The sequence below is a fragment of the Alligator mississippiensis genome, chromosome 10 (genome assembly GCF_030867095.1).
Source record: "Alligator mississippiensis isolate rAllMis1 chromosome 10, rAllMis1, whole genome shotgun sequence".
NCBI classification, from domain to species: Eukaryota; Metazoa; Chordata; order Crocodylia; family Alligatoridae; genus Alligator; species Alligator mississippiensis.
Genome location: NC_081833.1, coordinates 42,353,902 through 42,367,261, shown reverse-complemented (window position 1 = coordinate 42,367,261; position 13,360 = coordinate 42,353,902).

The following is a 13,360-nucleotide window of genomic DNA, read 5'->3' as shown; positions in this document are numbered from 1 at the left end:
GGCATAAGCAAATGGCTGGCTTAGCATAGGCAGACAAGATTCCTTGGGTGAATTTGATATCTTTTATTAGACCAACCCAAATAGTTGGAGAATAGTTATTAAGCAAGCTTTAGGGTTCAAAAACCCTTCGTCAAGGGCTAAGGAAGTTTCAGCAGTTAGTGTGTGCTCTTCCTGGATGGAATGAAAAGTAAAGAAGCCAGGGGCTGGGGAGTCAGTTGCCAGGCAGATTATAATGTATCAAAAATCCAATGTCTATGTTTAGTCCATGATCTCTAGTATCCAGGAGATTGATGAAATGGAGCTCATAGGCTCGTCTCTGGGAAGTGGTGTGTAAGTTTCCCTTGAGGATCAGGACTGAGAGATTGGAGAGAGAGTGGCCCTCCTGTGAAAAATGTGCCCCCACCAGTAATTGGGTATCTCTGTCTTTGATAGATTTCCGGTGTGCGTTCATTCCGGTGTGCAGTTGTTGTTTGGTCTCTCCTACATATTTTCCATCAGGGCATTTAGTGCATTGGATGAGGTATATTACATTTCTGGAGGTGTAGCTGTAAGATCCAGGGGTGTTGATGGCTCTGTTGTGGGGTGTAGTAATTGTGGAGGTGGTGGAGATGTGTTGGCAGGTTTTGCATTTCTTGTCATGGCACAGTCTGGATCCTTTTGGTGTGTTCTGGGCTTGAGGAAGTTTGCTTCTGGTGATGAGGTTGGCGAGGTTCGGTGCTTGTCTGAAGGCTAGGATGGGTGGCTCTGGGAAGATATTTTTAAGAATAGGGTCTCTTTCTAGTATGGGTTGCAATTTTTTGAGGATTTTCCGTACAGGTTCAAGGGAGGGGTGATACGTCATAACCAGCGGTGTGCAATTTGTGGGGGGGTTTCTTCTGTACTGCAGCAGTTCTTCACGTGGTATCCAGGTGGCTCTTTCAAAAGTGCAATCTATCTCTCTGAGTGTCCTTGTTGGGTGAAAGCCTTTCTAAGATTGGTGAGGTGGCAATCCCGGGTGTTCTCTTCAGTACAAATGCGGTGGTATCTGAGGGCTTGGCTGTATATCATAGCTTTTTTGGTGTGTTTAGGGTGATTGCTGGTTCTGTGCAGATATGTATGTTGGTCTGTGGGTTTCTTGTATACTGTGGTCTGTATTTTACCCTTCTGGATATTGATCATTGTGTCTAAAAAGGAGATGTTGGTGCTGGAGTATTCTAAAGAAAGTTGGATGGAGGGAAGGTGATCGTTGAATTTCTGATGGAACTCAATCAGAGATTGCAGGTTTTCAGTCCAAATGATGAAGATGTCATCGATGTATCTTAAGTATAGCAAGGGTTTGATGGTGCAGTTCTTGAGGAGGTCTTAGCATAAGCATTCATAAGCAAAATCTGCTTTACTTCCTAACAATACATAATGAACTATATATACATATATTACAACACTACTATATTTTTAGAAAAGTGCTTACCTAAGCATCTTGCAATGTTACTTTTAATCATTCAGGCTGCCTTATGGTTAGCACCTTTGGTGAGCCACAGATTAAAGTCTTTATTCAGCTGCAAATCCAGTGCTCCCAAAAATCTAAATATTGTCACCCTAACAAGAAATATATCAACAATAGCAGAATGGGAATTAGTCAGAAGCTGAGAAAGTCATTCTGAGCACATGGATTCAGGAAAATCAAGATATCAGTCCACTAATGGAATCTTTCACCATAGATATTCTCTCCTCCTTCCTTCAAGAAGTTACCACTGAAAAAATAAATCCAAAGAACAAAACCAATCTAAATACCAACAAGCCCCAAAAGCTTGGGTGACCAGACAAAAAGGTCACAAACTTAAGATATCACCACTTATTTTAGATCAAAAGAGCACACTGGCTTCTATTAACTTAGAATGCCTCCAGTGGGAAGTATATTTGTACAATATCATCAGAACATATAAAAAACAGTGGGAAATTGAATTAATGCTCTCCAACAAGTTAAGATACTAAAGGAAGCTAGTAACTTCACCTTTAAATCACTTATACCAGCTAGAGAGGTAAAATGTAAGGAAAAGAAAAGCAGCTCCTGGACCTGCTCGTATTACCTTAAAAGATATCTGTCAATCAAACTCTGAGGACAAATTGCTCACCTGTATATTAAGTCTTTGGCTTTTAAACTGACATAGTTCCCAATGACATTAAAGAGTGTCCCACCATGTTCATATCAAAAACAATAGCCCCTGAACAACTGAAAGATAGGAACAGCTGGAGACCAATTACTATCCGGTGGATCTCATTAAGACTGTTTTCTCCAGTCTTGATAGCAAGACTAGCCAAAACATGCCAGATAAACACTTGACAGAGAGGTTTTATTTTGACCCTGGGCTGCTCTGAAAATTTTTAAAAATGTTGTAACTTCATATGAATTAAGCAAAAAAAAAAATAATTAAAGTTTATAAAAATCTAGGAGCTATCTTTGTAGATATTGGTAAAGCTTTTGATATAATCGCTCCTAAAAATTATTATTGGGCTTTAAATAAAATCAATATTAGGGTAACTGTATTTTTTGCATTATTGAAGATAGAGATTCTTAGGTTGTTAGGGGATGGAAGACCTTGTAGATCATTGGGTCCAGTCCCCTTGCACTAGGCAGGAAAAGACAACTGGGGTCAAGTGACCCCAGCAAGGTGACTGTCCAGTCTTCTTTTGAAGATTTCCAGGGTAGGTGACTGCACCACCACTGGAGGGAGTTTATTCCACAGTCTGGACACCCTATGAAGGTGTTTTTCCTGGAATTGACCCTGAAGGGGCCTTCCAGGAGTTTGTATCCATTGCTCCTGGTCTTCCCCAGGGGTGCCCTCGTGAACAGCTGTTCACCAAGTTCTTGATGTACTCCCTTGATGTAGCAGTAAGCCACTACCAAGTCCACTCTCAGCCTTCCCTTCTGTAGGCTGACAAGGTCCATGTCCTTCAGCCTCTCCTCATATGGCTTGTCTTCATAGATTTCATAGATTTCATAGACATTAGGGCTGGAAGGGACCTCGGAAGATCATCGAGTCCAGCCCTCTGCCCAAAGGGCAGGAAGTCAGCTGGGGTCATAGGATCCCAGCAAGATAAGCATCCAGTTTCATCTTGAAGGTGTTCAATGAAGGCGCTTGAACAACCTCCGGTGGCAGGCTGTTCTAGACCTTGGGGGCTCGGACAGTAAAGAAATTCTTCCTTATGTCCAGCCTGAAATGATCTTGAAGTAGTTTGTGACCATTCGACCTCGTCATCCCTTGGGGCACTCTGGTGAACAAACGTTCCCCCAGATACTGGTGGTCACCCCAATAAACTTGTAGGTGGCCATCAGATCACCCCTGAGCCTGCGCTTTTTCAGGCTAAAGAGCCCCAGGGCTCTCAGCCTGTCATCGTAGGGTCTGCTTCCCTGACCTCTGATCATGCACGTGGCTCTTCTCTGGACTCTCTCAAGCTTCTCCACATCCTTTTTGAATTGTGGAGCCCAAAACTGGACACAGTACTCCAGCTGTGGCCTCACTAAGGCCGAGTACAGGGGGAGAATGACGTCCCGGGATTTGCTTGAGAAGCATCTATGGATGCAAGCCAGCGTTTTGGTCGCTTTACTAGCCGCCGCATCGCATTGCAGGCTCATGTTCATCTGGTGGTCAATGATGACCCCCAAGTCTCTTTCTTGCATACTGCTAGCCAACATAGCACTGCAGAGCCTATAAGGATGCTGTGGGTTTTTCTTCCCAAGGTGGAGAACCTTGCATTTATCGGCGTTGAACACCATCAGATTCTCATCCGCCCACTTGCTGAGCCTGTCCAGGTCAGCCTGGATCACCCGCCTGTCTTCTGGTGTGGATGCTTTGCCCCAAAGTTTGGTGTCATTGGCGAACTTGGCCAGTCCGCTTCTGACTCCAGTGTCCACATCATTAATGAAGATGTTGAACAGTATGGGTCCAAGGACAGAACCTTGGGGGACCCCACTGGTCACAGGACACCATGATGAGTGACTTCCATCAATTACTACCCTCTGGGTCCGACCACGGAGCCAATTTTCCAGCCAGTGGATCGTGGAGGACCCAAGGCGACAATTGGCCAGTTTCTCCAAGAGGCGATCATGGGACACCAGATTGAAGGCTTTTTTGAAGTCAAGATATATGACATCAATCTCTTCTCCCTTGTCCAGGTGATAGGTCACCTGGTCATAGAAGGAAATGAGATTGGTCAAGCAAGACCTACCCGCAACAAACGTGTGCTGGCTATCCCTTAAGATGTTGACGTTGGCCAGTCCATTAAGGATGGCCTCTTTAATAAACTTTTCTAAGATCTTCCCCGGGATAGAAGTCAGGCTGATGGGCCTATAGTTAGCCGGATCCACTTTCCTCCCTTTCTTGAAGATAGGCACCACATTGGCCTTCTTCCAGTCTTCGGGCACTACACCAGAGAGCCAAGAGTTTTCAAAGATCCGTGCTAGAGGCTGGGCTATGATGCTTGCCAGCTCCTTGAGTACCCTGGGGTGAAGATTGTCAGGCCGGCTGACTTGAAGGTATCCAGCTTCTCAAGATGTTCCTTCACAAAGTCAGCGTTAATGGAGGCCAGGGGATCACCCTCACCCGGACTTCCCGGCCCTGTAGCGGGCATGGGTGTCCCATGGGACTGATGAAAGACCGACGCAAAGTACCTATTTAATAGGTTGGCTTTTTCCTGGGCATCAGTTGTCAGTTGCCCCATCTGGTTCAGCAGGGGTCCAATGTTGCCCCTGCTTTTCCTCCGGCTCCCCACATATCTGAAAAAGGACTTTTTATTGTCCTTGATGCTCAAAGCTAGCTGGAGTTCAGTTGCAGCCTTGGCTTTCCTGGTCTGCTCCCTACAGGATCGGACCAGTACAGAATAATCCTCCTTGGAGGTGACTCCCATCCTCCATCCTTTGTAGGCCTTTCTTTTTAGCCTCAGGAGGTCTGCTAGGTCCCTGGAGAGCCAGGGGAGCTGCTGTGCCCTCTTGCTGCCTTTCCTCCGAGATGGAATAGACTTAGTTTGTGCATTGAGGATCGCTCCCTTGAGGAGCAACCACTCTTCTTGAACTCCCCTCTCCCTGTGGTCACGGTCCCTTAGGGCCTCACTGACAAGCCTCCTGACCTTGTCAAAGTCGGCTTTCCTGAAGTCAAGGACTTGCGTGTTGCTGACCGACTTGCCAGCTTTTCGGCGGATGGTGAAGGTGATCAGCTTGTGGTCGCTGTCACCCAGCTTCCCATCGATCACTAGGTCGCCGACTAGGTCATCCCCAGTAGCCAGTACCAGGTCAAGCAGCGCTTTGCCTCTCATTGGTCCATAGACTTCTTGAGTCAGGTAGAGGTCATTCACGCACGAGAGGAAGCTCTGTGACCGCTCAGATTTTGCTGAGCGATCCTCCCATGAGATGTCCAGGTAATTGAAGTCACCCATGACAACCATGGTCCTGGAGCAAGCTGCCTCAGCCAGTTCCTGGGCAAACTCCTGGTCAAGCTCAGGATTTTGAGTGGGAGGTCTGTAATAGACTCCCACCATTGTGTTCCCTGTACCGTGTTCCCAATGGATTTTAACCCAGAGGGTCTCCAGCCATCCACCCTGGTCGCCAATATCGGCTTGCAGGGACGTGTAGCTTTCCTTAACATAGAGAGCTACACCACCGCCCCTTTTCTCTACACTATCCCTCCTGTACAGGGTATAGCCATCTATACCCATGGTCCAGTCATGGGTGGAGTCCCACCAGGTCTCCATTATCCCTATGACATCGTAATTGTTTGCACTGAGCAGGAGGATGAGCTCCTCCTGCTTATTCCCCAAGCTCCTGGCATTAGTGTACAGGCAGGCAAGTGCCCCCTGGGGGGCTCCTTCCTTGCTCACAGATTTTACCAGGGCTGGGGCAGGGGTGGGCTCACTGAAGCGCCGTGATCCGCTGGCTTTGCAAGGATTGCTCAGTGGGCCAGCAGTGGTGGTAGTCCCCCCGTCCCCCAACGGGCTTAGTTTAAAGCCCGGTGGAGTAGGTCAGCCAGTCTGGCTGAGAAGAGCCTCCTCCCTAGGGGAGAGAGGTGGAGGCCATCTCTTCCCAGCAGCTCGCTGCCTCTCTCACCAAAGAGCGGGCTGTGGTCATGAAAGCCAAAGCCTTCCTGACGACACCAGCGCTGCAATCTTTGGTTGACCACATAGATCCTCCTGTCCCTTCTCAGCCCATAGCCTGAGACTGGGAGGATCGATCATCTTTCAAGTCCCTGATCATATGGGTGGCTCTTCTCTGGACCCTCTCAAGTTTTTCCACATCCTTGTTGAAGTGCAGTGCCCAGAACTGGATGCAGTACTCTAGCTACAGTCTCACCAGTGTGGCGTACAGCGGGAGTATCACTTCCTTAGTTTTGCATGAGATGCAATGGTCAATGCATGCCAGCGTGTTGTTTGCCCTGCTGACCACAGCATCACATTGCCGGCTTATGTTCATGTGATGGTCGATCACTACCCCAGGTCCTTTTTGGCTGTGGTGCAAGTCAAATTGTCGCCATCAAGCCTGTAGGTATGTTGGGGGTTGTTTGTCCCCAAATGAAGCACCTTACACTATTGAGTATTGAACTTCATCTGGTTCTGGTTTGCCCAACTCTCCAGCCTACCCAGGTCCACCTGTTTCTGCAACCTATCTTCTGGCATGACCACACTCCCCATAACTTGCTGTTGTCCACAAACTTGGCCAGCAAACTTTTCACCCCCCATCCAAATCATTGATAAAGATGTTGAAAAGCACTGGTCTAAGAACAGGCCCTGAGGGACACCGCTGGCCACTTCTCATGAGGACAATACAAATCTGTTCATGAAAACTCTCTGGGTCCTACCATGCAGCCAGTTTTCCACCCACTGAACTATTGAGCATTTAAGCCCACAATGTTCCTATTTTTCCACAAGGATATTGTGGGATACTAGATCAAAAGCCTTTTGGAAGTCTAGGTATATAATGTCAACCTTCTCTCCCGTGTCCAGGTGCCAAGAGACCTGTTTGTAGAAGGAGATGAGATTGATAAGACAAGACCTGCCTGCAGTGAAGCCATGCTGACTGTCATTCAGGATCTTACCCTCAACGAGCATATCGCACATAGATTCTTTAATGAGTTTTTCCAGGATTTTCCCTAGGATGGAGGTTAGGCTGATTTGCTTATAGCTGCCCAGGTCTTTCCTCTTCCCCTTCTTGAAGATGAGCACAATGTTGTCCCTTTTCCAATCCTCAGGGATCTCCCCTGTGTATGTATACAAACTTGCAAACACGTATTAAGTTTTGCAAAGAACAGACCCCTACCTCCCATAAATATTTAAGATGGATTTAAACAAGGTGACTCTTTGTTTCCAGACTAGCACTGGGCCCATTAATTTCAAAACTCAAATCCACCAACAAGGGTTATACACATGATCAAAGCAAAATTGTCATATTTACTCAAATATAAGACAAGATTTTCTGACCAATCAACATGGGGAGAAAAATGCTCCTCATCTTACATCTGTATACAAGGAAGCCACATTAATTACATTACTTATCTCTGAACACTGCTAAAAGCATCATGTGCTCAGTAATGGAAACCAACTATGAAGATTAAATGTAGGTAACACTGGGTGTGTCTACACAAGATGCTTTACTGTGCAGTAGACCAATCTACTGTGCAGCAAATGTCACCATCTACACGTGCACACATTTACTCTGCAGTAAATTAGTCTACTGCTCAGTTAGTTACTATCCCTGTAAATACAAGTAGTAAACAAACTGCACAGTAGATACTGCACAGTAACTATGTGTAGACAATGGTTGGGAACAAATTTGCTCCTGGTCAGCCCCTACACTAGGGGGCCACAGGGGATGGGGAACTACCCAGTCCTGGCACTACACCCAGCTCCCCCACAAGATGGGATGGGGTAGCTGTCTGCCTCCCCCTATTTTTACTGCACAGTAAACCTACTTTTAATTAATAGCACATGTAGACATGCCCACTGAGCATGACTATAAAATACGTGACTCGTATGGGGCAAGCATGCTGATGAGAACTCTTTTTTTTTTTGTGGCCCTTAAAAAGTAATAGGCGGGTGTTTCTTCCACAGGAAACTGGCACCAGGCCTGGACATATTGTAATACCACTAGGAGGGCCAAAGTCAGCCCTAATACCCTCTCCTTGATGCCAAAAACAGATTTAACTTTATTAGAAAATGTTAAGAATAATAGAACAAAAATTATAAGGCCATAAGGGAAAGGTGCCTGAGTGAGGGATGGGGGTGAGGAGGAGAACACAACTAGGTTACAAAATATAATGTTAGCCATCTAAGCCCAGGGGCAGAAGCCATGGTGGGGAAAGGCCGGGGGGGGGGGGGCAGGGAGGAGGTCATGAGGCTGAGAGACAAAAGAAGATAGATACAAACAAATCCCTTTGTGGGGAGATGGGGACATTATCTGGAATACACACACATACTGAGCAGTGCTGAGCTGTGGGGTCACTGTGGCTTGAAATGCTCTTGATTCTGCTGGGGCCCAGCCCATTGAACTATATAGTAAATTATGAGTCTTTTGACTTTGGACTAATATCATGCATAATTTGTTTTCACTCAAGTGGTACAAAAAAGTGATGCTTAAAAGTGTGTTTATGAAGTACCTGTGCTAAAACTTGCAGCAGTTTCAAAAAAAGGTAAAATGCATCAATTCTGTGTGAACTAATACTCTATGCAAATTACTACAGCTATGTTTATTTCAAGGTCAATGTATCAGGGTAATAGAGGGAGGAGGAGAAATAATCCCACTTGTGCCTTTTTTTGCCTCACTTTAACTGTGTCACAGCCTCCAGCAAATGCTCTGGAGACCACTGCCAGCCTCCCAGAGAAGTGGGAACCCTGAACTACTGGCCATATTGGTAGTTTACATGCTTCAACTGAATAAGACTCACCAGAATGATGCAGAGCCATCACATAGCTTGCAGCCACCGCCTATTGGCTAAGGTCCCAAAAAACAAACAAAAAGGAAAAGGAAATGAGAGGCCAGCAGCCGGTCACTGCAGTGATGCGAAGCTGAAGCTGAGGAGTGGTGAGCAGGCAGAAATCCTACCTTGATTTTCTTTCTGCACTGCTTTAGTTTCTACCTTATTGTTTCACAAAGGGCTGGTCAGTGAGCCCAGAACCCTCAGATGTTGTTGGGACATCTTACAACATTGATTTAAGTGAACTGTGTCCAGAGCAGCTCCTGGAGAGGAGTCTCACGGAGTTTTTAGGTTATGGACATGGAGTTAGAATCTCGAACTGAAGGTTAGTGGTGGGAGGGTAGAGGCAGGGACCTCCCAACAAACAGTGATCACCCAATGATCAAAGATTGGGGATAGCGGAGGGTCCAATGATACAAAGCAATACCCTTGAAATCAAGACTGAGCTACCAAGGAACCCAGGGTTTTGACTCATGGACTATCAAGACAGACTCAGTTGACTGAAAAGAGAGCCTTCTGGTGTGTATATTTTGACCAGGCAGATGCTGTGAACAATAATATAGGAAGAGACAATCCAGTGAAGGCAGCAGACCCCTTTTGAGCAATCTACTATATAACAACATGTCATGGCAGCAAAGGCTTAAAGAGGGGAAAAACTCCTTGTTCAACAAGGATAATAGGTGAACCAATAGATCAAAAGAACCCACACCTGTTACAGTCAGTGTTATCAAATTTGTCCCTCACTTCCGTGTGCTCAGGGAGAGCAGGGTCTAATAGTAAGGAGGGGGAAAGAAGTTGGAGGGGCAGAGGGCCAATAGGCTACCTGACCCCTCCCCCCCCATAATTATTTTCTTTGCTGGAGCAGTGGGAGTTTGACAAATTCAAGACAAACCTCCAATAATTAGATTCTATACTTGAAAATTATATCAAATTAATAAATTTTCCATATATAGAATATAATTATTGGGAGGTTGTCTTATAATCAGGGTCATCTTATATTTAAGTAAATATGGTATTATGCTTACATTTGCAGATGATCTGGGGCTATTAAGTGATCTTTCAGATAGCATGGATAAGAACATAAATACAGTTGAGTCCTTGTATAAGCCTATAGTCTAAAAATACAAGATAGTGGTTCAGATGTTATATTTACCTAACCCAAACCAGGGCTGTCCCAAGGAGGAAGTGAACTGGGGAGACTGCCCTGGACCCCATACTTTGGGGAGTCCTGTGGAGCTGGGCAGAGTGGCCATGATGCCACCACCATCCGCTTCGCGTCCAGCTCCTCCACCCTCCTCCCCCACCGCTGCCGCCACCACTGCTGATGGTGGCAGCAGCTTCTTTGGGTCCAGGGCACATGGGATCAGAGTGGGGGCAGGACCCAACATGGGCTGCTTTGCCCCGGGCCCTGGATCCTGCTCAGGTCAGCTCTATCCACAACTCATATACAACAGTAATTTCTGAATTCACTGAGCCCCAGAGAAGCCCTCTCAAAAATTCAGGTTGTTTAATACATGTACCATATTCAGACGCATGTATTTAGCAGATAATGCAAATACTAAGTTAGCTACCATCTCCTTTCTTGGTGCTAAAATTTGTAAAACCATCAAAGAATGGTTTCATCTGTCATCATGTACCTGTGATGGTCGACAATATTCTAGCAAGAAAGATGAAGGATTTGTCTTAACCATAGGTGGAGGGAAAACAAATGATTTGAGGGGGGATGAGTATGTGCACTCATGCATGCATGCACTCTCCCCCCCCCAGCAGGTAAATCTGTGGGGGAAGGGGCCAGGGGAAGGAGAAGGGCTGTGGGTGGGGGCAGACTGAGGCCCCAGTGGGGAGGGATGGAGCAGGGCACACAGGCAGGAGCAGGGGTCAGGGTGAGTGGGGCCCTGGCCGGGCCGGGTGATGGGACAAGTGGAGGCCCAGGGGGCATGTGCCCCTCCAATCTATGCACAGAGTGGAGGCAGCTGTTGCTGCACACTGTGCAGCTGCCCTGAGACCCCTGCCTTCCCAGCAGTGGGATGCATGTGGTGTTCCATGACTCTCAGGGCAGTGGGACTCAAAGTGCAGCACCAACCACCTCTGCCCTACACACAGATTGGGGGGGCACATGCCCCCCGGGCCTCTAGTTGTCCCACCAAGTGGCCCAGCTGGGGCCCCAGTCACCCTAGCCCCTGCTCCTGCCTGTGTGCCCTGCTCCATCCCTCCCCACTGGGGCCTCAGTCTGCCCCCAGCCCTGCACAGTGGTGAGGGAGAGAGTGGGGCTGGGGCAGGGCAGGGCAGGGCAGGGGCAGGGGCTGAGGCAGGCCCTGCACAGCTGAGGTGGGGCATGAGACAGAGCCATGAGCAGCTTGTCCAGGGGATGCCTGGTGTGGGGAGGGAGTGGTGGCTTCCACTGCTGTATGCACCCCAGGAGGACATATAGGGTGTGTGCCCCTAGATTTGCATGTGGGGCAAGAGCGGGCTGTCACTGCAGGCTGGGGCTACGGGGCTGTGCTGGGCTCTTCCTGGTGAGGGGGTTGGGCCGCACTGCACTTAGGGTGAGCGGCACTGGGAAGAAGGTTGGGGGGGCTATGGTGAATTTAGTGGTGGCTGCAGCCCCCCCATAGGCCCCCTCCCAGCACTGCCACTGCCTGCCTTGACTGCAGCTCAGCCCAGCCCCTCGCCAGGAAGAGCCCAGTGCTGCCCTGGCCTCAGCCCGCAATGGCAGCCCACCCTCGCCCCACACACAGGTTTGGAGGCATATGCCCCCCCATGCCCTCCCAGGGTGCGTGTAGCAGCAGGAGCCACCCCCATGCCCTGTGGACAAGCTGCTTCATGGATCCATCCCGTGTCCTGCCCTGGCTGTACAGTACCTGCCCCAGCCCTGCTCCCTCCTTGACCCCTGCATGCATACCCCTCCATACCCTTGCTGCAGCCACCTGGCACTTGTGGCCAGGCTGCATTGCATCCCTACCCGCTGCCCCATGTTTGAGGGGGCTGAGCCCCATTGGCCCCGGCTTTCTGCCCCCTATGGTCTTAACTGAGATTCACCAGTCTTATTCTCTCAATACAAGCAAGGAGGTTACACAGAATAGCCCAATCATCTAATGAAACAACTCATTAAAATGCATTGATTTTAGCAAGACTTCTGAGATGGTCTCCCACAACATGCCGACGACACCAAACTCTGGAGTAAAGCATCCACACCTGAGGATAGGAGGGTGATCCAGGCAGATCTGGATAGACTCATGAAACGGGCGGACGAGAACCTGATGGTGTTCAACACCGAAAAATGCAAGGTTCTCCATCTTGGGAGGAAAAACCTGCAGTATGGTAATAGGCTTGGTAGTGCTATGCTGTTTAGCACTACAGATGAAAGAGACTTGGGGGTGATGGTTGACCACAAGATGAACATGAGCCTTCAGTATGATGCTGTGGCTAGTAAAGTGAGCAAAACACTGGCTTGCATCCATAGATGCTTCGCAAGCAAATCCCAGGACATCATTCTCCCACTGTACTCAGCCTTGGTGAGGCCACAGTTGGAGTACTGCGTCCAGTTTTGGGCTCCACAATTCAAAAAGGATGTGGAGAAGCTTGAGAGGGTGCAGAGGAGGGCCACGCACATGATCAGAGGTCAGGAAAACAGACCTTATGGGGCATGGGGCTCTTCAGCCTGGAAAAGCTCAGGCTCAGGGGTGATCTGGTGGCCACCTATGCGTTTATCAGAGATGCTCATCAGGATCTGGGGGAACAGCTGTTTACCAGAGCTCCCCAAGGGATGACAAGATCCAAACGGTCACAAACTCCACTGTGACCGATTCAGGCTGGACATAAGAAAGAACTTCTTCACTGTCCAAGCCCCCAAGGTTTGGAATAGACTGCCGCTGGAGGCGGTTCAAGCACCCACTTTGAATGCCTTCAAGACACATTTGGATGCTTATCTTTCTGGGATCCTATGATCCCTGCTGACTTCCTGCCCCTGGGGCAGGGGGCTGAACTCAATAATCCTCTGGAGTCCCTTCCAGCCCAAATGTCTATGAAATCTATGAAAAAATATTCTCACAGGCAAGCTAAGGAAGAACAGGCTGGATGAATGGACTGCAAGGTAGATAAAAAAACGGCTGGAGCATCAGGCTCATAGAGTAATAATCAATGGCTCAATGCCTAGTTGGCAGCCAGTATCAAGCAGAGTGCCCCAGGGGTTGGTCCTGGGGCCAATTTTGTTCAATGTCTTCATCAATGACCTGTTAGATGGCATAGAGCACACCCTCAGCAAGTTTATAGATGACACCAAGCTGGGGGTAATAGTAGATATGCTGGAGCATAGGGCTAGGATTCAGAGTGACCTAGACAAATTGGAGGATTGGGACAAAAGAAATCTCATGAGGTTCAACAAGGGCAAGTGCAAAGTCCTGCATTTAGGACAGAACATTCCC